Source organism: Erinaceus europaeus, chromosome 8, assembly GCF_950295315.1.
Source record: "Erinaceus europaeus chromosome 8, mEriEur2.1, whole genome shotgun sequence".
NCBI lineage: Eukaryota > Metazoa > Chordata > Mammalia > Eulipotyphla > Erinaceidae > Erinaceus > Erinaceus europaeus.
In genome coordinates, this window is record NC_080169.1 from 87,550,533 (window position 1) to 87,575,450 (window position 24,918).

Sequence of the window (24,918 nt, forward strand, 5' to 3'; positions counted from 1 at the left end):
ACTACTTTTAAATAATTAAGAGAACAAATCAAAATATGCTTGGTATATAATGTTTCCCTGGTTTTCTATTATAATAGACTGATTGAAAAGAGAAGCAAATCTAATTTACTTTTCATGACTTCTGATAACTATCACCTTCTTTCATAAATATTTATAAATTACCTGCTAAATTTGTTTTAAGTGATACCCAAATTTGATGTTAATCAATTTCAAATTTGAAATGCCTCCCTTTTATTTTTGTTGACTGCTGATAAAATATTTGTCTACAAATTTATGGTATGCTGAAGCAATGACACAAATAATAAAGATACACTATTTCCGAAGATAAAAAGTGGAGGTCTAATTTAATATTTATTTATTTATTTATAGGGATAAAGATCACAGCATTTAATTTTTTAATTGTTTATTTATAAAAAGGAAACATTGACAAAACCATAGGATAAGAGGGGTACAGCTTCGCACAGTTCCCTTCACCAGAACTCTGTATACCATCCCCTCCACTGATAGCTTTCCTATTCTTTAACCCTCTGGGAGTATGGACCCAAGATCACTGTGGGATGCAGAAGGTTAAAGGTCTGGCCTCTGTAATTGCTTCTCCGCTGAACATAGGCATTGACAGGTCGATCCATATTCCCAGCCTGTCTCTCTCTTTCCCTAGTGGGGAAGGGCTCTGGGCTGAGTCTTTGATATGTAGATTCTTTTTTTTTCTTTTTCTTTTTTTATTTAAGAAAGGATTAATTAACAAAACCATAGGGTAGGAGGGGTACAACTCCACACAATTCCCACCACCCAATCTCCATATCCCACCCCCTCCCCTGATAGCTTTCCCATTCTCTATCCCTCTGGGAGCATGGACCCAGGGTCCTTGTGGGTTGCAGAAGGTAGAAGGTCTGGCTTCTGTAATTGCTTCTCCTCTGAACATGGGCATTGACTGGTCGGTCCACACTCCCAGTCTGCCTCTCTCTTTCCCTAGTAGGGTGGGTTTCTGGGGAAGCGGAGCTCCAGGACACATTGGTGGGGTCTTCAGTCCAGGGAAGCCTGGCCGGCATCCTGATGAGATACGTAGATTCTTAAAAGCTTAGTCCAGGGAGAACAAAAGCAAACAGTGGCATAGCTATATGCAAATAATGTCAAAGGACATAAAATATGGTGATGGTGTGTATGATACAGCAAATCCTAACAAAGGGATTTTTCAAAGTTAACCCAATTGCCAAACAATGTGATTATTGCAATAACTATCTATTGTCTTCTTAAATCCTAAGACAATAGGAATCTCCCGCTTCCTCTATAGAGCCTATGTTTCTCCCAATCCTGGAACCTCTAGGGTGGGGCTCACTTCCCTCAAGTCAGGCCAAATGATATTGCATCCACCAAACCTTCTTTTAATGCAGTGAGGGGTCACATTCCAAAGCAGCATACTATCCAAGTGAGTCTTATTTATTTATTTATTTATCTGTACTTTTGATAGGGTACAGACAGATAAATCAAGAGGGAAGGGTGAGATAAAGAGGGGCAGAGACAGAGAGACACTTGCTGTACTACTTTACCACTCGTGAAGCTTTCTCCTTGCAGGTGAAACCAGAGCTTGAGCCCAGGTGCTAGAGTACTGTAATGACTGCACTTAACCAAGTGTGTGGGGACCCAGCTCAGAGTCTACTTTATTTTTGTTGCTATTGTTCTTGCAAAAGAGGTTATATTGATTCTGAATTATATTGTTAATTATTCATCTTGATCAACTAATAATTTAATTCACTTCCTATTATCTGACACTATATTTAAAGTAAAAACAAAAAATTAAAGTTCATATGGGCCCCAGATCACATCAAATCGATGGGGTTTACAGTCAACAATATGTATACACCTTTCCCATATTTGGGAGCTACTCTCTTCCCTGATCCAGCTTTCTGGTCCTTTTTCCAGATATGACATCTTCTCCCCAGACAGTAACTTGGATCCACCTGCATATCAGATTTCAGGATTGGGGAAAAAAAACATACCAGTATAGCCACAGGTCCTTTGGAATATAACTAAAATATGTCTACTAGCTATCTACAAAGCAGAGATCCCCCAACTCTTCATCTGCACTATTCCAGCCTTTAGGTCCATGATTGGTCAATGATTTGTTTGGTTTTATATGTTACCTCTCTTTTCAGCCACCAGGTTCCAGATGCTACCATGATGCCAACTAGGCCTCCCTGGACAGACAGCCCCACCAATGTGTCCTGTAGCTCCGATTCCCCAGAACCCTGCCCCACTAGGAAAAGAGAGAGACAGGCTGGGAATATGGATTGACTTGTCAACACCCATGTTCAGTGGGGAAGCAATTACAGAAGACAGACCTTCCACCTTCTGCATCCCACAACAACCTTGGATTCATACTCCCAGAGGATTAAAGAAAAGGAAAGCTATCAATGGAGGGGATGAGTTATGAAGTTCTGATGGTAGGAATTGTGTAGAGTTGTACCCCTGCTATCCTATGGTTTTGTCAGTGGTTCCTTTTTATAAATAAAATAAATAAAATGAAATAAAATAAAAAACAAAAGCATTGAGAAAAAAAGAAATTTTTATAAATCTTATGGGAAATGGGGGACTCATCAAGGCATTTACATAGACAAGTAACATAATCATAAGTATGCTTCAGAAAATTATTTCAACAGTGATAATTTCAATATATTTAAGAGAATGAATTTGAAATGCGTATTAAAAGAGCACATGGTAATAGTAATAAAGAACAGATTATAGGAACAGAAAGTCTAAAGTAATAAATATATCTCAGTATTTAATATCATGCTTTACAATATAAAGGAAGAAAATATTTTCATTATATGCTTACATAAGACCCAGGAAGATATCATATTAAAGATTAGTTATGGCAAAGTTGAAATTTAAGATGAATTCTATGGTTACTGATATTTATGTTAGTTCATAAGTGGAAAAAACAATAAAACATAAGGGACTAAATAGATAACTCACATGGATAGTGTAATTGCTTTGTCAAAGGGTACAACCCAGTTTCGAACTCAAACCTAACTTTGAAGGAAGTGTCAATGCTATGGTTGAAAAAAGTCAGCTTGTTGCCATCAATGTCTAGTAGCAACCAAAAAAAGTTTTCAATAATAAATAAAGCATAAGAAGAAACCTGAAAATCATAGTATTTCGCATCTAAGCAAATATAAATTTGAGGGGTGGAGTGGAAAAGGCACAGGACTTTGGTGGTGGGTGCATGGTGGAATTATATCCCTGTATCCTTATAGTCTTATAAGCCATTATTAAATCTCCAATATTTTTAAATAGTAACCTAAGAAAGACCTCAGCCAAAATATAAAATGCAAAATTCTATTAGGGTAGTTGTTGAGTCAGTAGTTTTCACCCTCTTTTTCATTTGTAATAGACTACACATTTATCAAGGCATGTGGCAACCCAGAACACAAGTTATATTTCTCAGTCTGCCTTGCAACTAGCTGGCATTATGTCATTAAATTCAAACCAGTGGGATTTAGTTAAAGTATCCTGTATGATCTTGAGAACAGGTTCTTCAAAGAAAATTTTCTGTGCTATTCCTAGCTTTCCTTAGTGTTAGCAGGACTATAGACTTTGTGACTGCACTTAGAACAGCTATAAAGAAAACATCAGGTACTGAGATGGTAGAGAAATCATCTAGAATTAGCTTTTCTCTCTGGTGATCATGGAGTCAACATACTTATTATGGGAAATTTGCATGATACTTTATTTAGTCATTTTATTTATTTGCTTTGGATTTTATATCACTTGCAGTCCAACAATCTTTAGAATTAATATTACTCTATATCTTAAAAATTATCATCTAAGCAAAAAAGAATCATTGGGGGCCAAGATGGTGGTACACCTGGTTAAACACACACATTACTGTGCACAAGGACCCTGATCCTCATCTGTAGGGGGGAAACTTCATGAGGGATGAAGCAGGGCTACAGGTGCCTCTCTGTCTCTCTTCACTTCTATCTACCCTTCCCCTCTCAATTTCTCTGTCTTTATCTAATAATAATAATAATAAATAAAAAAGAAAGAAAATGATAATGGGTATTCATTAGATTTCTTATGGTGATCATATTGTTACATATACAAATATCACGTCATTGTGTTGTATACCTGAAGCTAATATAACGTATGCCTATTAGATCTTAAAATACAGTAGTAGCAATAAGGATAAAAGTTGCCATGATAGAAAGAATACTGGACTGAATGTCAGAAAAGAGGGGCTTTGGGGACTTTCTCATATACTATAATTAGTATTATCTCAAAAACAATAAGTCATGTGGGGATTGAAGTCCCTGTGGTAGAACACCTGCTCTGTTCTCTCTAGAATTCCTTCTTCTCATCTGGTCTGTGGGAAACTTTCACACATTTTTTGCCTCCAGCAAATTCTAGAAAAACAGTCTCATCCAGCGTATTGGTTTCTCTTAGTTCCATCATCAGGGCAGCCAGCCAGCCAGAATCAGCCTCCTACCTTTTAATTTGACTGACATAAGACTATGTCCTCTGTGTCTTCCAAGTAGCAAGGGACACCTGCCAAGCTCTCAGGGTGCCTTATTTGGTACCTATTTTGCCATCCATAGCAAGGAGGCAGAAAATAATGGACTCCCACTATCACTGCTCTAATCCATGTGACTGTCTTTTATGACTATAATGTGCATGAAGACCTATACAAAACTGTCTTTTGACCATCTCCTTTGTGTATCCCATATGGTAGTCTCACACTTCACTTGGAAACATGAGAGTTTCACATATCTATAAGGTGTCAGACAGAGACTTAAAAGACAAATACCACTTTCATATTAGTATCCAATTATAATCAGAAACATCTACAGTATTTTAAAATAGATTTAATTACATTTAGATATAGTTTGTTATTTTTGTAATATCATTTCAAAAAATTATCATTAGCTTCTATTTACAACATTGTCATAAGTGATGTCACTCACTGACATAACAGGACACCAGGTAGAGATGCTTTCCAACCCCCATATGCTCACATGATATCCCTTGTAAACAGTCACAAATGACTTTAAACACCAAGGAACTTTTGTAATGAACAAGTTGTTAAATATGTTTCCTCCAAATTCCCTTGAATCAGGTATTTCAGTACATGATCACTTTGACAAACTCTGTTACATATCACCTTTGGGCGGGGGAGTAAGTCCCATTTAGACACTTAGACAGTGTTCCAAATTTCCATTGACTAACTTTTAGGAAATATTCTAAGAAGTATCTGAGATTTGTTTGCTATTACCCCACCTCTTTTTTTTCAGTCAGACATTTTTTTCTATTTGAATTGGTACATCTACAAACATTGTTACATGACATCTCAAGATTACACCACTAAAGACTGTAAACAGGGACTGAGGATTAAGGAATATAACAAGTTGGAATTAAGAAGGCTGATATTTTTCTCCTTGGGCTTCATGGAAGTATGACAGTGGCATAACTCTATTGGAAGACTACCTGAGGAAACAAAAGGTCATAGACTTCCAAAGAAATTATCTTTTTTTTTCCACTTAGAATAAAAATATAACATCAGAATTTTAGAAGTTAATATATACTTAAAGAATACCAGATGGAGAAGTTGGCTATCTCCTATTTTTGATATTGAACATCAACTCATTTCAAACATAAAAATAAAACAGTCACTCTGATAACTTTGTTGTTGAGAAATAATAGCTCTGAAGCATCCATACCAAATACAAATTGGTTGCTGATACTAGCAATTAGTCACTTTACCCATCAAAAAACAACAAAGCCTCTACTCATTTAACAAGATAATGCCACCAACATTTCACATACTTGGAGGTATTGTGTGCATGGTAATTTGTTGTTAAATCTCATGAGTTCTTTTTACATCTTGGATATTAGCTCTTGGATATTAATGGTTGAATGATGTGGAAATATTTTTCCCACACAGTAGGAAGTCTTTTCAAGATAGCTCCTTTCATATTGCAGTTTTTGGTTTGATTTAGTCCCTTGTTTATATGTTTATTATTGTCTATATGTCTGTAGCTATTGGACTTGAATCCCTGAAATCAGTATCATGAAGTGTTCCCTTTATGTTTTCTTCTATGCATTTTGTGGCTTCAAATCCAAGTATTTGATCTAAATTAAGGTAACCTCTGTGATAGTGACCCAGTTAAATTCCTTTATATTTGTTGAAGGGTATTTTCATTTTATGCTCTTGGTAGAGATGAATAAACAAATTTGGGGGGGGGGATTGCTACCAGGGTTGCTATTAGGGCTCAGTGGCTAAACAACACCACTGCTCTTGGGGACCATTTCTTTTTCTTTCTGTTTATTGATTGAAAATGAGAAAGAGAAGAGAGGGGATAATGTTAAAAGAGAGAGAGAGACACAGAGGTGGAAAGAGAAAAGAGATATATGTAGTATTATGTTACCAGTCATGAAGGTTACTCGGACTTGCACCTGGGTCATGGAACATGGTAATGTGTGCATTCTGTAGAGGGTGACTCTACCATCATCCAAATAATTGTAATTTTTTTAATGCTGATACCTGGTGAGGCTATAAAATGAAATTCAAGTCACACCCCACTCTCTGAAAGGAGGCTGGGTTATACTACCCTGCAATTTGAGGAAGACTAGTTCTGAAATGAGTGCATCGTGACGACCAGACTTCCCTGGACAGACAACCCCACCAATATGTCCTGGAGCCCCCCTTCCCCAGATCCCTTCCCAACTAGGGAAAGAGAGAGACAGGCTGGGAATATGGATTGACCTGTCAATGCCCATGTTCAGTGGGGAAGCAATTACAGAAGCCAGACCTTTCACCTTCTGCATCCCACAATGACCCTGGGTCCATACTCCCAGAGTGTCAAAGAATAGGAAAGCTATCAGGGGAGGGGATGGGATACACAGTTCTGGTGGTGGGAAGTGTGTGAAGTTATACCCCCTTATCCTATGGTTTAGTCAATGTTTCCTTTTTGTAAATAAAAAAAATAATAAGAAGAAGAATAATAAAAAAATAAAAGAATCATCCATATAAGGGGGGTTGGCCATTAACACAGTGGGTTAAGTGCACATGACACCAAGCACAAGGACCACCATAAGGATCCTGGTTCGAGACCCTGGATCCCAACCTGAAAGGGAGTGGCTTCACAGGAGGTGAAGTAGATCTGCAGGTATCTATCTTTCTTTTCCCCTCTCTGTCTTCCCTTCCTCTCTCCATTTCTCTCTGTCCTGTCCAACAATGATGACATAAATAACAACAACAACAATAATAACTACAACAATAAAAACAATCATCCATATTGATGACCTTGAGAGAACCACTGTAGTTTGCAGGTGGAGGGGAAAGGACACAGAACTCTGGTGGTTGGAACTGTATGGACTTATACCACTATTATCTTATAATATTTTAATCAATATTAAATCAATAATAAAAATAAAATAAAATATAATCTATGCACACAATGGAATATTATTTAATCACAGAAACAATAAAATTCTGATACATGCTATGTGAATGAAACTTGAACACATACTGCCAAGTGTACTAAGACACAACATGACAAATATTGCAGGATTCCACTTATATAAATTTTTGAACGTAATCAAATTCATACAAACAGAAAGCAGAATACTAATTGCAAGCACTGGTGAGATGAGACTATGGGGAGTTATTGTTTAATGGATGGAGTGTTTTAGTTTAGAATGATAAAAGATATCTCAAGACAAATTTTAGTGATCATTGCACAATAGTGCTGATGAGCTGTATGCTAAGATAATTTAAATGGTAAATTTTATGTTATGTACGTTTGACTACAATAAATAAGTAAATTAAAAAAAAACGAAGTCACTAATTGTCACTTAGACACTGTTCTAAAATACATGACTCTCAGATATGATTTTTGTTTAAATGAGCAAACTAGATAATAATTTTTTGGAAGTCTAGTCTTTTTAATTCAAGATTATTAAAAAGAATAGTATCTGTCCTGTCTCTAACGAAATCAGGTGATAGCACCATCTACTGGTTTATGAAAAATGCTATAACTGTAATAATATATATGCAAGTTTCTTGGGACAGCATGTAATATGTATTCAATAAAATATTATTTTCTAGAGTAAAAGGGATCCGATTAAAAAAGAAAATATTGGGAGGTGGATAGAGCTACAGAGCAGCAGCATCTGTGTTTCTCTCCTCTCCTCTCCTCCCCTCTCCCAGGTCAACTAAGAATACCAAAGGAGACCACCTGGGAATGCATCAAGACAGAACTAGAATGACTTCAGGAACATACCAAATCACTGGTGAGTGTAAACACATGTGGCTGGTAGACAGAAAGGAACCTAGGGAGAGATTAAGTGGCTGGTAACAGTCCAGCAGTTTACCAGTTGAAACACAACCTCCAGTCTGTTTCACCAACAAGGGAACTGATGAAGGGAGGAGAGAAATCACCTGAGTCTCACCAAATGCAACTGTGAGTCTCCATTGCTATTGCCCTCATAATCAGGAGCAGCAGGATGGAGGCTCTGTGCTGATACCAGGGGACTGAGAACTAACTAGGAAACTCAGGAGAGGATCTATACCTCAGTGGCCTAGCAGTGGGGCTGTGAGAGTCTCTTTGCATAACCACTGGATTATGCACCACCCTGCTTTATCTCTTGGTCAGGAGTCAGTGATTAAGCCAAGAAGCCTACTTATAGTTTAAAAGCCCTCAGGCTCCCATAGCTACAGGGAAGAAAAAGCACAAAAGAAGCTTTTAAGCCACTTAGCTCCAACTCAGGGATTAAAGTACTATTGAAACAATTGTCAATTTCTACAAATGTGAGCCCTTTTATTACCTTACTTAGACACAAGTCAATCCAGGCAAGAGTGATCAGTAATTTGAAAAGTACTGAGAGAGGGACATCATAACATAACATATAAAATGGTTAAACCAACAAGAAGAAATATTGAAGAAATGAACCAGGACAAGAGTCCAGGCTAAAAGCCACCCAAAGGTTAAAGCACAAAAAAATGAGGTCAACATCCAAACACTAGTTAAGGAAATAATCAAAGGAGTGAGTAAAGAGTTTGAAAGAATTGTCATCAGAAATGCTAAAACAACAGATGAGATGCTGGAAGAAAACACTAATTATCTCAAGGTTATTAGAGAGCTGAAAGCTGAAATAGCTGAGCTAAGAACACAGCTAACTGAACAAGTTAAAACAGTATCAGAACAGGGTAACAAAATAGATGAACTCCAGAAAACAGTAGAGGGGAGAGAGAATAGGATAAATGAGGCTGAAGACAGAATTAGCAAGATCGAGGATGGATTAGAGACAATTAAAAATGAAGCAAGAGATCTTAAAAAGAGATTAAGAGATACTGAAAACAGCAGAGACCTATGGGATGACTTCAAAAAAATTATATGCATTATTGGCTTACCAGAGGAAGAAAGAGAGGGAGGGGAAGAAAGCATTCTTTAGGACATAATAGCTGAAAACTTCTCTAGCCTAGAAAACATAAAAGACATACAGGTTCAAGAAGCCCAGAGTGTCTCAAACAGAATTAACTCAGACTTAAAGACACCACGTCACATCATATTTAGAATGGGAAGGAATAAAAAAAGAAAGAATGCTGAAGGCCGCAAGAGGAAATAGTCACCTACAGAGGAAAACACATAAGATTAGCAGCAGACTACTCCATACAAATACTACAGGACAGAAGAGAATGGCAAGATATCCATCGAGTGCTCAATGAGAATGGCTTTCAATGAAGACTCCTGTATCCTGCTAGACTGTCATTCAGACTAGATGGAGGCATCAAAACCTTCTCAGACAAGCAACAGTTGAAAGAATCAACTAACACCAAACCTGCCCTGAAAGAAGTTCTGAAAGGTCTCCTATAAACAGTCAGACCACCATAAATAGGCCATATATCAGAACACCCTAAAAATCTAGAACAATAGTATTAAAATATCACTAATATTTTATATCAATAAATGTCAATGGCCTGAATTCAACGATTAAAAGGTACAGAGTAGGAAGATGGATAAGAAAACACAACCCAACAATATGCTATCTACAGGAAACCCACCTAACACAACAAGACAAACACAGACTCAAAGTGACAGGATGGAAAACTTAATACAGGCCAATGGCCCACAAAAAAGGGCAGGAACAGCTAATCTCATATCTGACATGATAGACTTTAAAATAAATAAAATTTAAAAATATAAGATGGATACTACTTAATGCTTAGTGGATCAGTCAACCAAGAGGACTTAACAATTATTAACATTTATGCAACCAATGAGAAGCCATCTAAATACATCAAACATCTACTGAAAGAGCTACAGCAATATATTAACAGCAACACAGTCATAGTAGGGGGCTTCAATACCCCACTCTCAACTTGACAGATTATCCAGGCAGAAAATCAATAAAGACACGAGGGAGCTAAATGAGGAGATAGATAAACTAGAACTATTGGACATTTTCAGAGGCATTCATCCCAAGAAACTGTAACATATATTTTACTCAAGTCCACATGGGTCATTCTCAAGGATAGAGCATATGTTAGGCCACAAAGTCAGCACCAGCAAATTCAAGAGATTGAAATCATCCCAAACAAATTCTCAGACCATGTGGAATTAAACTAACATGTAATAATCAACAAAAGATTAGTAAGAGTCCCAAAATGTGGAAGCTCAACAGTACACTACTTAACAACTACTGGGTCAAAGAGGAAATCAAGGAAGAAATCAAAATGCTTCGAGAGTTCAATGAAAAGGAAGACACAAGCCATCAAAATATTTGGGACACAACTAAGGCAGTACTGAGAGGGAAGTTCACAGCCATACAAGCACACATGTGAAACAAGAAAAAGCACAAATAAACAGCCTGATTGCAGATCTTAGAGACTTACAAGAAGAAGAACAACTATATACCACCAAGCTAGAGAACCTGGAAAAATGGACCATTTCCTAGATACCTACCAACTTCCAAAACTAAGTAAAGAAGAAGTAGATAACATGAACAGGCCCATCACAGCTAATGAAATTCAAACAGTTATAAAAAATCTTCCCAAAAATAAAAGACCTGGACCAGATGGTTTTATACATTAATTCTATAAAACCTGCAAAGAAGAACTAACCCTCTAGTTTTAAAAAGTCTTGCAGAAGACTAAAAAACCTGGAATCCTCCGTTCCTGCTTCTATGACGCCAATATCACTTTGGTACCAAAAGTAGACAGGGACACAACCAAAAAAGAAAACTACAGACCAATATCTCTGATGAACATGATGCTAAAATACTGAACAAAATTCTAGCCAACCAGAAACAGCAGTATATTAAAAATATTGTTCATCATGACCAAGTGGGGTTTATCCCAGACATGCAAGGTTGGTTTAATATATGTAAATCAATCAACATGATCCACCACATCAATAAAAACAAGACCAAAAACCACATGGTCATATTAGTAGATGCAGAGAAAGGCTTTGACAAAATGCAACTTCCCTTTATGATCAAAACACTACAAAAAATGGGAATAGATGAAAAATTCCTCAAGAGAGTGGAGTCTATATATAGCAAACTTACAGCCAACATCATACTCAATGGTGAAAAACTGGAAGCATTTCCCCTCAGATCAGGTACTACACAGGGCTGCCCACTATCATCACTATTATTCAACATAGTATTGGAAGTTCTTGCCATAGCAATCAGGCAGGAGCAATGAACAAAGGCACACGGATTTGAAGGGAAGTCAAATTCTCCCTATTTGCAGATGACATGAAAGTATACATAGAAAATCCTAAGGAATCCAGCAAGAAGCTTTTGGAAATCATCAGGCAATACAGTAAGGTGTCAGGCTACAAAATTAACATTCAAAAGTCAGTGGCATTCCTCTATGCAAACACTGAGAAGAAGTTGAAATCCAGAAATCAATTCCTTTTACTATAGCAACAAAAACAATAAAATATCTAGGAATAAACCTAACCAAAGAAGTGAAAGACTTGTATACTGAAAATTATGAGTCACTACTCAAGGAAATTAAAAAAGACACAAAGAAGTGGAAAGATGTTCCATGTTCATGGGTTGGAAGAATTAACATCATCAAAATAAATATACTACCCAGAGCCATACACAAATTTAATGCTATCCCCATCAAGATCCCAACCACATTCTTAAGAGAATAGAACAAATGCTACATATGTTTATCTGGAACCAGAAAAGACCTAGAATTGCCAAAACAATCTTGAGAAGAAAGAACAGAACTGGAGGCATCACACTCCCAGATCTCAAATTGTTACAGGGCCGTTGTCATCAAAACTGCTTGGTACTGGAACATGAATAGACACACTGACCAGTGGAATAGAATTGAGAGCCCAGAAGTAAGCCCCCACACCTATGAACATCTAATCTTTGACAAAGGTGCCCAGACTACTAAATGGGGAAAGCAGAGTCTCTTCAACATATGGCATTGAAAAAAAATGGGTTAAAACATGCAGAAGAATGAAACTGAACCACTGTATTTCACCAAATACAAAAGTAAATTCCCAGTGTATCAAGGACTTGGATGTTATTCCAGAGACTATTAGATACTTAGAGGACGATATTGGCAGAACTCTTTTCCACATATATTTTAAAGACATCTTCAATGAAACAAATCCAATTACAAAGAAGAAAGGCAAGCATAAACCGATGGGACTACATCAAATTAAAAAGCTTCTGCACAGCAAAAGAAACCACTACCCAAACCAAGAGACCCCTCACAGAATGGGAGAAGATCTTTACATGCCATACATCAGACAAGAGGCTAATAACCAAAATATATAAAGAGCTTGCCAACCTCAATAACAAGAAAACAAATAACCCCGTCCATAAATGGGGAGAGGACATGAAGAGAATATTCACCACAAAAGAGATCCAAAAGGCTGAGAAACACATGAAAAAATGCTCTAAGTCTTTGATTGTCAGAGAAATGGAAATAAAGACAACAATGAGATACCACTTCACTCCTGTGATAATGTCATACATCCTAAGTGATAACAGCAGCAAATGCTGGAGAGGTTGTGGGGTCAAAGGAACCCTCCTGCACGGCTGGTGGGAATGTCAATTGGTCCAACCTCTGTGGAGAACAGTCTGGAGAACTCTAAGAAGTCTAGAAATGAACCTACCCTATGATCCTGTAATTCCTCTCCTGGGGATATATCCTAAGGAAGCCAACACACCCATCCCAAAAGATCTGTGTACACATATGTTCTTAGCAGCACAATCTGTAATAGCCAAAACCTGGAAGCAACTCAGGTGTCCAACAACAGATGAGTGGCTGAGCAAGTTGTGTAATGGAATACTACTCAGCTATAAAAATTGGTGACTTCACTGTTTTCAGCTGATCCTGGATGGACCTTGAAAAATTCATGTTAAGTGAAATAAGTCAGAAACAGAAGGATGAATATGGGAAGATCTCACTCTCAGGCAGAAGTGGAAAAACAAGATCAGAAGAGAAAATACAAGTATAACCTGAACTGGAATTGGTGTATTGCAACAAAGTAAAAGACTCTGGGGTGTGGAGGGAGAGAATACAGGTCCAAGAAGGATGACAGAGGACCTAGTGGGAGTTGTATTGTTATATGGAAAACTGAGAAATGTTATGCATGTACAAACTATTGTATTCACTGTTGAATATAAAACATTAATTCCCCAATAAAGAAAATTTTAAAAATTACATACCATAACAATCCTGGGTCCATACTTTCAAAAGGATAAAGAATAGGAAAGCTTCCAATAGAGGGGACAGGATGCAGAACTCTAGTGGTGGGAACTGTGTGTAGTTGTACCCCTCTTATCCAACAGATTTGTTGATCATAATTAAATCAATAAAAAATTAATAATTACATACCAAGTATCTGTATGTTTGTAAATATAAATATCTATATAAATTTATTTGTTTATTTACTATGGATACAGACAGAGAGAAATTGAGAGGAAAAGGGTGATGAAGAGGGAAAAAGAGAGAGAGAGGGACCTGTATCACTATTTGACCCTTTGTGAAGGTTCCACATTGCAGGTGGGGACAAGGCGCTTGAACCTGAGTTCTGTAGAGTGTGTACTGTACCAGATATGCCATCTTTAAGACTCTATATCCACTCACTTTTTAATGTTACAAACTGTTATGGTTTAATTATATAAACATGTACCACACATATATTACGGTTCATACGAGAATTGAACTTTCAAAAAATACCTCCTATTATTGGATTCTTCTTCCACAGTACTTCTCCAGGAAACATTTATATCTTAATATATTCTAAAGTGTTAAACATGAACTTATGAATTTATACCCACCCCCTACCCCAAATAACTCTTGGAACTACTTATGTGTATGTATATATTTGAACAAATGTGTTTGATTGATTTCATCATTTCAAGGAAGAATCAGTTAAAATAGTATCTGATAAGTGTTCATTTAAAATATATACTCCAACTGGACTGGATTTTTGAAATGATAGGTATAAAAATAAAGAACTCCAAAATTTGTTTTATATATAGTTTATTTTTGTCTTTATTTTTTATTGGGAGGATAATGGTTTAGTTGTTGGCATATGGGTAGAATTTTTCATCTCACCTATATAGTTGACTACAAAACACTAAAGGTGTTTTGGGGGCATACCCTAAGAAAACAAACACACCCATCCTCCAGAAGTTTTTACCCTATTTCTTTAATCTTTCAAAGTATACACAATTTCTGGCTTAGCTCAGTTGCTCAAATAGACTTCCGTGGTACTTTTCTAAGTTGTATCAACAAAATATTCTGAAGAAAAATGTTTTCCTTGATACAATATTTATATACATGGGAAAGTTTATTTCAGAAGTCTGCCTTTGGGAACTAAATAATCTGTGAAACCAAAAGGAAAAATGGGTATTTAAATAATGGTATAATATTCAGCTATGTTGTGTCAGTTTTCTTTTTGAAAAGTTCTCTTAGTGGGAACACTATTGTCATTACCATTGGAATATCTAGCAACAATCTAATAATGAAAATACATATGAGAAAAAAAGTGATAGAATCAATATGAAGTATCTATTAGAGTTGTGTGAGTCATACAGTGCATTGACTACAATAAAATACTGCGGATACAAGTTTCAGAACAAAGCAAGCAGATTCTAATCATAGCTCTGATATTCATTAATCATGTGCCCTGGGACATATACTTCATTTTCAGCAGTTTCATGTGCAGATATGGATAAATAGTATCTACTTTAGCATAGATGTAAAAAGTTAAATTAGTCCCTACACATAAAACACCTGTCACTGACATACTGTCTTTGCTTTCTTTTTGATGAATAATTGGACAGGGGAGATGGGAGAGACCAAAACAAACAGAAACACTCATTGTGTGATTTTGACATCTCCAGAAAAATAACACTGGGCAATGTATAGAAATGATTCAAGGAAAGAATGGTCACAGTATGTGCCATTCATTTATTTTATTTTTAAAAGAAAGCTAACTATAGGGGTAGGAAGATAGCCTACTAATTATACAAAATTTTTTGTGCCTGAGGATACAAAGTCCTAGGTTCAATCCCTGGCATTACTATAAACCAGAACTGACCAATGCTATGGTGGAAGGAAGGAAGGAAGGAAGGAAGGAAGGAAGGAAGGGAGGAAAGGGAAGGAAGGAGAGAAAGATACAGAGAGAGAAATGTAGCTATAAAAACATTTCTGATACAAACATCTGGAATTTGAAATGAATATGGTTGCATTGAAATATTTTATATTGTAAGCTTTTCAAGAGCATGTTGAAACTGAGATTATTCTTAAAATCATGGAAAAATATTTTTTAATTTTTATTTATAAAAAGGAAACACTTTTCCCCAACAACAAAAGTCCTGGACCAGATGCTTCACAAACGAATTCTACAAAACTTTCAGGAAACAGTTAGTACCCATACTTCTTAAGCTTTTCCATAGATTGAAGAAAGAGGAATACTCCCTTCCACCTTCTATGAAGCCAACATCACCTTGGTACCAAAAGCAGATAGGGAGACAACAAAAAAGGAAAACTACAGACCAATATCTCTGATGAACATAGATGCCAAAATATTAAACAAGATCTTGGCCAACTGGATACAGCAGCATATCAAAAAAATTGTTCATCATGACCAAGTGGGATTCATCCCAGGAATGCAAGGCTGGTTCAACATCCATAAGTCAATCAATGTCATTCAACACATCAGTAAAAGCAAAGCCAAACCACATGATTATCTCAATAGATGCAGAGAATGCCTTTGACAAAATCCAACACCCATTCATGCTCAAAACTCTACAAAAAATGGGAATAGATGGGAAATTCCTCAAGATAGTGGAATCCATATATAGCAAACCTACAGCCAACATCATACTCAATGGACAAAAGCTGAAAGCATTCCCCCTCAGATGAGGATAGACAGGGCTGTTCACTGTCACCATTACTCTTCAACATAGTATTGGAAGTTCTTGCCATAGCAATCAGGCAAGAGAAAGAAATCAAAGGAATACAGATTGGAAGGGAAGAAGTCAAGCTCTCACTATTTGCAGATGATACGATAGTATACATAGAAAAACCTCAAGAATCCAGCAGAAAACTACTGGAAGTTATTAGGCAATATAGCAAGGTGTCAGGCTACAAAATCAATGTACAAAAATCAGTGGCATTTCTCTATGCAAACACTAAATCTGAAGAAGTAGATATCCAGATCACTCCCATTTATTGTTTCAGCAAAATCAATCAAATACCTACGAATAAAGTTGACCAAAGAAGTGAAAGACTTGTATACTGAAAACTATGAGCCACTACGCAAGGAAATAGAAACTGATACCAAGAAATGGAAAGACATCCCATGCTCATAGATTGGAAGAATAAATATCATCAAAATGAATATTCTCCCCAGAGCCATATACAAATTTAATGCAATACCCATCAAAATTCCACCAAGCTTCTTTAAGAGAGTGGAACAAACACTACAATCATTTATCTGGAACCTGAAAACACCTAGAATTTCCAAAAACATCTTGAGGAAAAGAAATAGAAATGGAGGCATCACACTCCCAGACCTCAAACTTTATTATAAAACCATCATCATCATCATCATCAAAACAGCATGGTACTGGAACAAAAATAGGCACACAGACCAGTGGAACAGAATTGAAAGCCCAGAAATAAATCCCCACACCTCTGGACATCTAATCTTTGATAAGGGGGCCCAAAGCATTAAATGGAAGAAGGAGGCTCTCTTCAATAAATGGTACTGGGAAAACTGGGTTGTAACATGCAGAAGAATGAAACTGAACCACTTTATGTCACCAGAAACAAATATCAACTCCAAATAGATCAAAGACCTGGATGTAAGACCAGAAACAATCAAATACTTAGAGGACAACATTGGTAAAACTGTTTCCCACCTACACCTCAAGGACACCTTTGATGAAATAAACCTAATTGCAAGATAGACTAAAGCAGAAACAAACCAATGGGACTACATCAAATTGAAAAGCTTCTGCACATCCAAAGAAACTATTACATAAACAAAGAGACCCCTCACAGAATGGGAGAAGATCTTCACATGCCATACATCAGACAAGAAACTAATCACCAAAATATATAAAGAGCTCAGCACACTTAGCAATAAAAAAGCAAATGACCCCATCCATAAATGGACAGAATATATGAACAGAACATTCACTCCAGAGGAGATCCAAAAGGCTAACAAACATATGAAAAACTGCTCTAGGTCACTGATTGTCAGAGAAATGCAAATTAAGACAACACTGAGATACCACCTCACTCCTGTAAGAATGGCATACATCAAAAAGGACAGCAGCAACAAATGCTGGAGAGGTTGTGGGGACAGAGGAACCCTTCTGCATTGCGGGTGGGAATGTAAATTGGTCCAGCCTCTGTGGAGAGCAGTCTGTAGACTCTCATAAGGCTAGACATGGACCTTCCATATGATCTAGTAATTCCTCTCCTGGGGTTATACCCCAAGGACTCCACAACACCCAACCAAAAAGAGGTGTGTACCCCTATGTTCATAGCAGCACAATTCATAATAGCTAAAGCCCGGAAGCAACCCAGGTGCCCAACAACAGATGAGTGGCTGAGAAAGCTGTGGTATATATACACAATGGAATACTATGCAGTTATCAAGAACAATGAACCCACCTTCTCTGACCCATCTTGGTCAGAGCTAGAAGGAATTATGTTAAGTGAGCTAAGTCAGAAAGACAAAGATGAGTATGGGATGATCCCACTCATCAACAGAAGCTGACTAAGAAGATCTGAAAGGGAAACTAAAAGCAGGATCTAACTAAATTGAAAGTAGGGCACCAAAGTAAAAACCCTGCGGTGAGGGTGAGGGTGGACATGCGGCTTCCTGGGCTGGGGGGGGGGGGCGAGGGGGTGGGTGGGTGGGATGGGACACAGTCTTTTGGTGGTGGGAATGGTGTTTATGTACACTCCTAGTAAAGTGTAGTCATATAAATCACTAGTTAATTAATATGAGAGGGGGGAAAATTAATTGTATGTCTCGAAGTTTTTAAAACACAGATGAGTCTTTTTAATATAGAGGCTGTGTATTTGATATGCGGACTCTCTCAAAAGCCTAGACCAAGTAGATCAGAAACAACCAGTGGCACCGCTATATAAGATACTGGGTACTATACAGCAAACCCTAACAAAAGGACTTTTCAAAGTTAACCCAATTACCAAATAATGTGATGATAACATTAACTATTCATTGTCTTTTTGAGCCCTAAGACAGCAGGAACCTCACATCTCCACTATAGAGCCTATATTTTCCCCCAGTCCTGGAACCTTAGGATAGGGCCCACTTTCCCGCATGCCTCTACCAATCCATATCAAATAATATTGCATCAGCCGATCACAATCTAATCACTGCAACGATTGCCACCTCAACATGCTTCACCTCAGACTGTGTCCAGAGACTACAGGTGTGGAATGACAACCCTTCAGCTTCATTACTCGGGTGAGACCTTTCCTTTCATAGTATTCTCTAATTCCATCCCAGGTGGTTCACTTTCTAACAAAACCTAGATATAGACCAGGTTCTGTGAGAGAGAGCATATGTTCACACGTATCCATAAACTAGTGCAAAATATATACCTGAAAGCAGAAGTACACTAGAGTTTGCAGTGAGTACCCCCCCCCCAACACTTCCTCTCCACTATTCCAACCTTTGGGTCCATGATTGCTCAACAATTTGTTTGGCTTTTTATGTTAACTCTTTTTTCAGCCACCAGGTTCCAGATGCCACCAGGATGCCGGCCAGGCTTCCCTGGACTGAAGACCCCACCAATGTGTTCTGGATCTCCGCTTCCCCAGAGACCCACCCTACTAGGGAAAGGGAGAGGCAGACTGGGAGTATGGACTGACCAGTCAATGTCCATGTTCAGTGGGGAAGCAATTACAGAAACCAGACCTTCCACCTTCTGCAACCCACAAGGACCCTGGGTCCATGCTCCCAGAGGGATAGAGAATGGGAAAGCTAACAGGGGAGAGGGAATGGAATATGGAGATTGGGTGGTGGGAACTGTGTGGAGTTGTACCCCTTCTACCCTATGGTTTTGTTAATTTTTCCTTTCTTAAATAAAAAATAAATTTTTGAAAAAAGGAAACACTGACAAAAATCATAGGATAAGAAGGGTACAACTCCACACAATTCCCACCACCAGAATTCCATATTCCATCCACTCCCCTGATAGCTTTCCTATTCTTTATTCCTCTGATAGCTTTCCTATTCTTTATCCCTCAAGGGTCATTATGGGGTGCAGAAGGTGGAAGGCCTGGCTTCTGTAATTGCTTCCTGCTGAACATGGGTGTTGACAAGTTGATACATACTCTCAGCCTACCTCTCTCTTACCCTGGGGGCGGGAGATGCCTCTGGGGAAGTGGGGCTCCAGGACACATTGTTGGGTCATCTGCCCAGGGAAGTCAGGTTGGGAGCTACTCTCTTCCCTGATCCAGCTTTCTGGTCCTTTTTCCAGCCATGATATCATCTTCCCAGACAATAACTTGGATCAACCTGCATATCATATTTCAAGCTCAGGGGAAGAAAAAAAAATAACTAGTATAGTCATGGGCCCTTTGAAATATAACTAAAATAGGCCTACTAACAATCTACAAAACGGAGACTCCCTATTCTTCATCTGAACTATTCCAGCCCTTAGGAAAATTATTCTTATAATCATACATTCCATTCAGTCTACTATCAGAAAGGAGATGCCTGTATTTGTGAAGATGATTAGAATATTAGTAATAAGGAAGGGTGGACAGCCCTAAACAATTTAATAGACATCAATGAAATATATGTAACATATCTGATAGCAATATGCTTTTATAATAAAGTGATAAATAGATATGTAGTCCCAGGTCTCACTTAGAATAAATAGGAAAATCATACCACAAGATAACTGTTGTTTTTCTGAATATAAAATATTGTATATAACTTTTGTTTAAGTGATTCTTAAAAGGTCTGATAATCATGATTTATTTAGAATTAACATTTGTGGAAAAAAACTTTCAATGATCTCTTTGAGAAACTTCTAATCATGAATGTATTTTAAGACCATTAGAGAGATATAATATCCAGATAATTTATAGGGTGTGACATATCTGGTGTCTGATGTCTCATCTCCATTTTGGTTTTAGTCATTGAATTCTACTTACTTATTTATAAAGACAGAAAAATTGATAGGGAAAGAGGATATAAAGAAGGGACAAAACAGCCATCTGTAGCACTGCTTCACCACTCATGAAGCTCCCCATCTCCCTTGTACATGGGGACCTTGGGTTTGAACCCTAATTCTTGCTTTTGATAATGTGTGAAGCTCTACCAGGTGTGTCCCACATTCCATGCCGACCAGATATTGCATTTTTAAGTCTAGTAGCTGAAACCAAAAGACCAAGCCTCAGATTTGATATGAGGTAACTGTAACTTGTATAATTTTGAAAGCTGATATGAAGGAATTTCAGTATAATAAGTAGTATAGTGTCTTTCTGAGCAGGATGGGATCACCATATATTGATAGTCCTTTTTTTTTTTTATGACTGTAATTCACATGTTAACTTATTTCCTTTCTACCAATCATTGAAACTGTCTTATTTAATCTTTAGCACTTTTAATCACTTCTTGGAGCTCTAAAATGTTTGTTTTTCTTCCATACTTCAGTCACATAGTTGTATCCTTTATCTTTGGCAAGAACATGTTACAGATGTTTTTTTCCAATCAGAAATAAGTAATTTTCTACATTATTTCCAAAATCAGGACATCTCCTTTTCCTAAAAGTAATTTCAATCTTTGTGCAGAAATGACTTAAATTTAAACATGAAAAGCTGTTGACTTCTAAGGTTGTCCCAGATATATGCAAATTTGGGACAAGGGAGATAACATAGTAGTTATGCAAAAGACTCAGGCCTGAGGCTCTAGGTCCCAGGTTTAATCCCTGCTGCACCATAAAACAGAGTTGAGCTGTCCTCTGGTAAAATAATAATACAGTCATAATAAAATAGTATAATAAATATATAAATTTTATAAATTCTGATACATGTAGATTTGGGGAATAATAGTGCCCACCTATATATCAACATAATAAATAATAATTCAGCTATTCCTTTTCAAAAACACTATAAATATGATAGGTGTAATCTATCCACATAATTCAGGAGAGTCAGGATATGAACCCGATTTTTTTTCTCATCAAATTCATGTGCTTGGTACAAGTATTTTGCTTCAAATATCAATTTCAAAGAATATTTAAATGTGATAGTTTTGTGTTATAGCTCTTAAATTGTTAGTGATGGTAAAGAAATAAGCTCCAAAAAGATTCAACAAGGAGACTTTTACTTTCCTCACAGGGTAATGGTTTGGTTAACTTTACAATCATCAAGAAGTAAATAATAAGTTTCTTGTGCATGAAGAACAGAGTAAACTCCCTTAGAAATAGTGGTAATATATATATTTTTTAATTTTTTATTTAAGAAAGGATTAGTGAACAAAAGCATAAGGTAGGAGGGGTACAACTCCACACAATTCCCAACACCCAATCCCCATATCCCACCCCCTCCCATGGTAGCTTTCCCATTCTCTATCCCTCTGGGAGCATGGACCCAGGGTCGTTGAGGGTTGCAGAAGGTAGAAGATCTGGCTTCTGTAATTGCTTCCCCGCTGAACATGGGCGTTGACTGGTCGGTCCATACCCCCAGTCTGCCTCTCTCTTTCCCTAGTAGGGTGTGTCTCTGGGGAAGCTGAGCTCCAGGACGCATTGGTGGGGTCTTCAATCCAGGGAAGCCTAGCCAGCATCCTGGTGGCATCTGGAACCTGGTGATTGAAAAGAGAGTTAACATATGAAGCCAAACAATTTGTTGAGCAATCATGGATGCCAAGCTTGGAATAGTGGAGAGGAAGTGTTAGGGAGGTACTCACTGCAAACTCTAGTGTAATCCTGCTTTCAGGTATGTATTTTGCAGTAGTTTATGGATACGTGTGCACATAAGCTCTCTCTCACAGAAACTGGTGTATATCTAGGTTACGGGACTTTGTTAGAAAGTGAACTACCTGAGATGAAATTAGAGTGTACTATTAAAGGAAAGGTCTCACCCGAGTAATGAAGCTGAAGGGTTGTCATTCCACACGTGAAGTCTCTGGATACAGTCTGAGGTGAAGCATGTTGAGGTGGCAATCGTTGCTTTGGTTAGGTTGTGATCGGCGGATGCAATATTATTTGGTTTGGATTGGGAGATGCATACAGGAAAGTGGGCCCTATCCAAGGGTTCCAGGACTGGGGGAAGTAGGGGCTCTATAGTGAAGATGTGAGGTTCCTGCTGTCTTAGGGTTCAAAAAGACAATCAATAGTTAATATTATCATCACATTATTTGTTAATTGGGTTAACTTTGAAAAGTCCCTTTGTTATGGTTTGCTGGACAGTACCCAGTATCTTGTATATAGCTGTGCTATTGGAAGCTTCTAATCTACTTGGTCTAGGCTTTTGAGAGAGTCCGCATATCAAATACATAGCCTATATATTAAAAAGATTCAGTTTGTCTTTTGAGAAACTTTGAGATATACAATTGATTTCCCCCTCTCATATTAATTAACTACTGATTTATATGTCTACATTTTGCTAGGAGTGTACATAAACACCATTCCCACCACCAAAAGACTATGACCCATCCCTCCCGCCCACTCCCACCCCCTACTGGCCCAGGAAGCTACATGTCTACCCCTCACCACTGGGTTTTTACTTTGGTGCCCTACTTACAATTTGATCAGGTCCTGCTTTTAGTTTCCCTTTCAGATCTTCTTAGTCAGCTTCTGTTGATGAGTGGGATCATCCCATACTCATCTTTATCTTTCTGACTTAGTTCACTTAACATAATTCCTTCTAGCTCTGTCCAAGATGGGTCAGAGAAGGTGGGTTCATTGTTCTTTATAGCTGCATAGTATTCCATTGTGTATATATACCACAGCTTTCTCAGCCACTCATCTGGTGTTGGGCACCTGGGTTGCTTCCAGGTTTTAGCTATTATGAATTGTGCTGCTATGAACATAGGAGTACACACCTCTTTTTGGTTGGGTGTTATGGAGTCCTTGGGGTATAACCCCAGGAGAGAAATTATTGGGTCATATGGAAGGTCCATGTCTAGCCTTCTGAGAGTTTTCCAGACTGCTCTCCACAGAGGCTGTACCAATTTACATTCAGTGGTAATATATTTTTTAAAAAAGAAGAAAGGAAGGAAGGAAGGAAGGAAGGAAGGAAGGAAGGAAGGAAGGAAGGAAGGAAGAAACAAGGACAAAAAAAACCCACAGAAAGCAAAACTTAGACTGGATGGGGGTATACTGTACCAAAGCAAAAGACTCTGTAGAGGGAGAGACTAGGAAGGGTGAAGAGGGTTTTAGGGTCTTAATGTACCCATGAGTCAACAACTGTACTTTAAATCATTAACCCCACAATAAAGTGGGAGGGAGAATAGAAAGAAAAAGGAGATTCTTGTTGGTTTTAATCTTTTAGAAAAAAAATTTTGTTTTGTAGAGTTGGGGTCACATACATGTAATTTCACTGCCACCATTCCAAATTTTATATTATTCAGATATACAATAAAAACAGAAAAGGGGGAGGGAGTAAGAGAGAGAGAGACTATAATATGCCTTGATGTTGTGACACTCCCATGTAGTGTTAGAGGTAAAGCTCCTAAGTACATACATACCAAGGCATGTGCCCTACCCTGTGTGCTATTTTCCAGACTAAAATAGGAAAGCCTTAATGGCTGCATTTACTATTTACATATAGTATATATATATATATTTGAACAAATCTTTTTTATTAATTTTTATTGAGGGGGTTTTATGGCGCAGTCATTGATATATGAGGACAATGTTATTATAAACCAGGGCCTCTCAGTTCTTTCCCACCCCTCTGGCCCTCTCCTTCCCTGGAATCCTACGCTTTTGATGTGATACACTGTGCCCAGTGAGCAATTCTTTTTTAAGATCACTTTTTTTTAAAGATTTATTTTATTTATTACATATGACAGAGAGTTTCACAGAATCTAGAGAAGAAGGCAAGTCAGAGTACTACTTCAGCATAAGTGGTGCCAGGATCAAACTAAGAGCCTTATGCATAAAATTGAAATGCTTTATCAATTGAGCTATTTCTCCAGTCACTACTTGAACAATGCTTAAGTTTATTCTTAAACTGTATTACTATACATAGGATGTTAGTATGATTTTTCATTTTAAAACTTTTTTTAAAAAAGTAATTTTCTCCAGACAAATATCAGAGTTATTGCATTTCAGGGAATGAATAGTATAAAAAAATGTAAAAATTCCTACATGATACTGTTGTATGTAATTATCATCGTGTTTTTAAATAAGAAGGGTAAAATAATAACC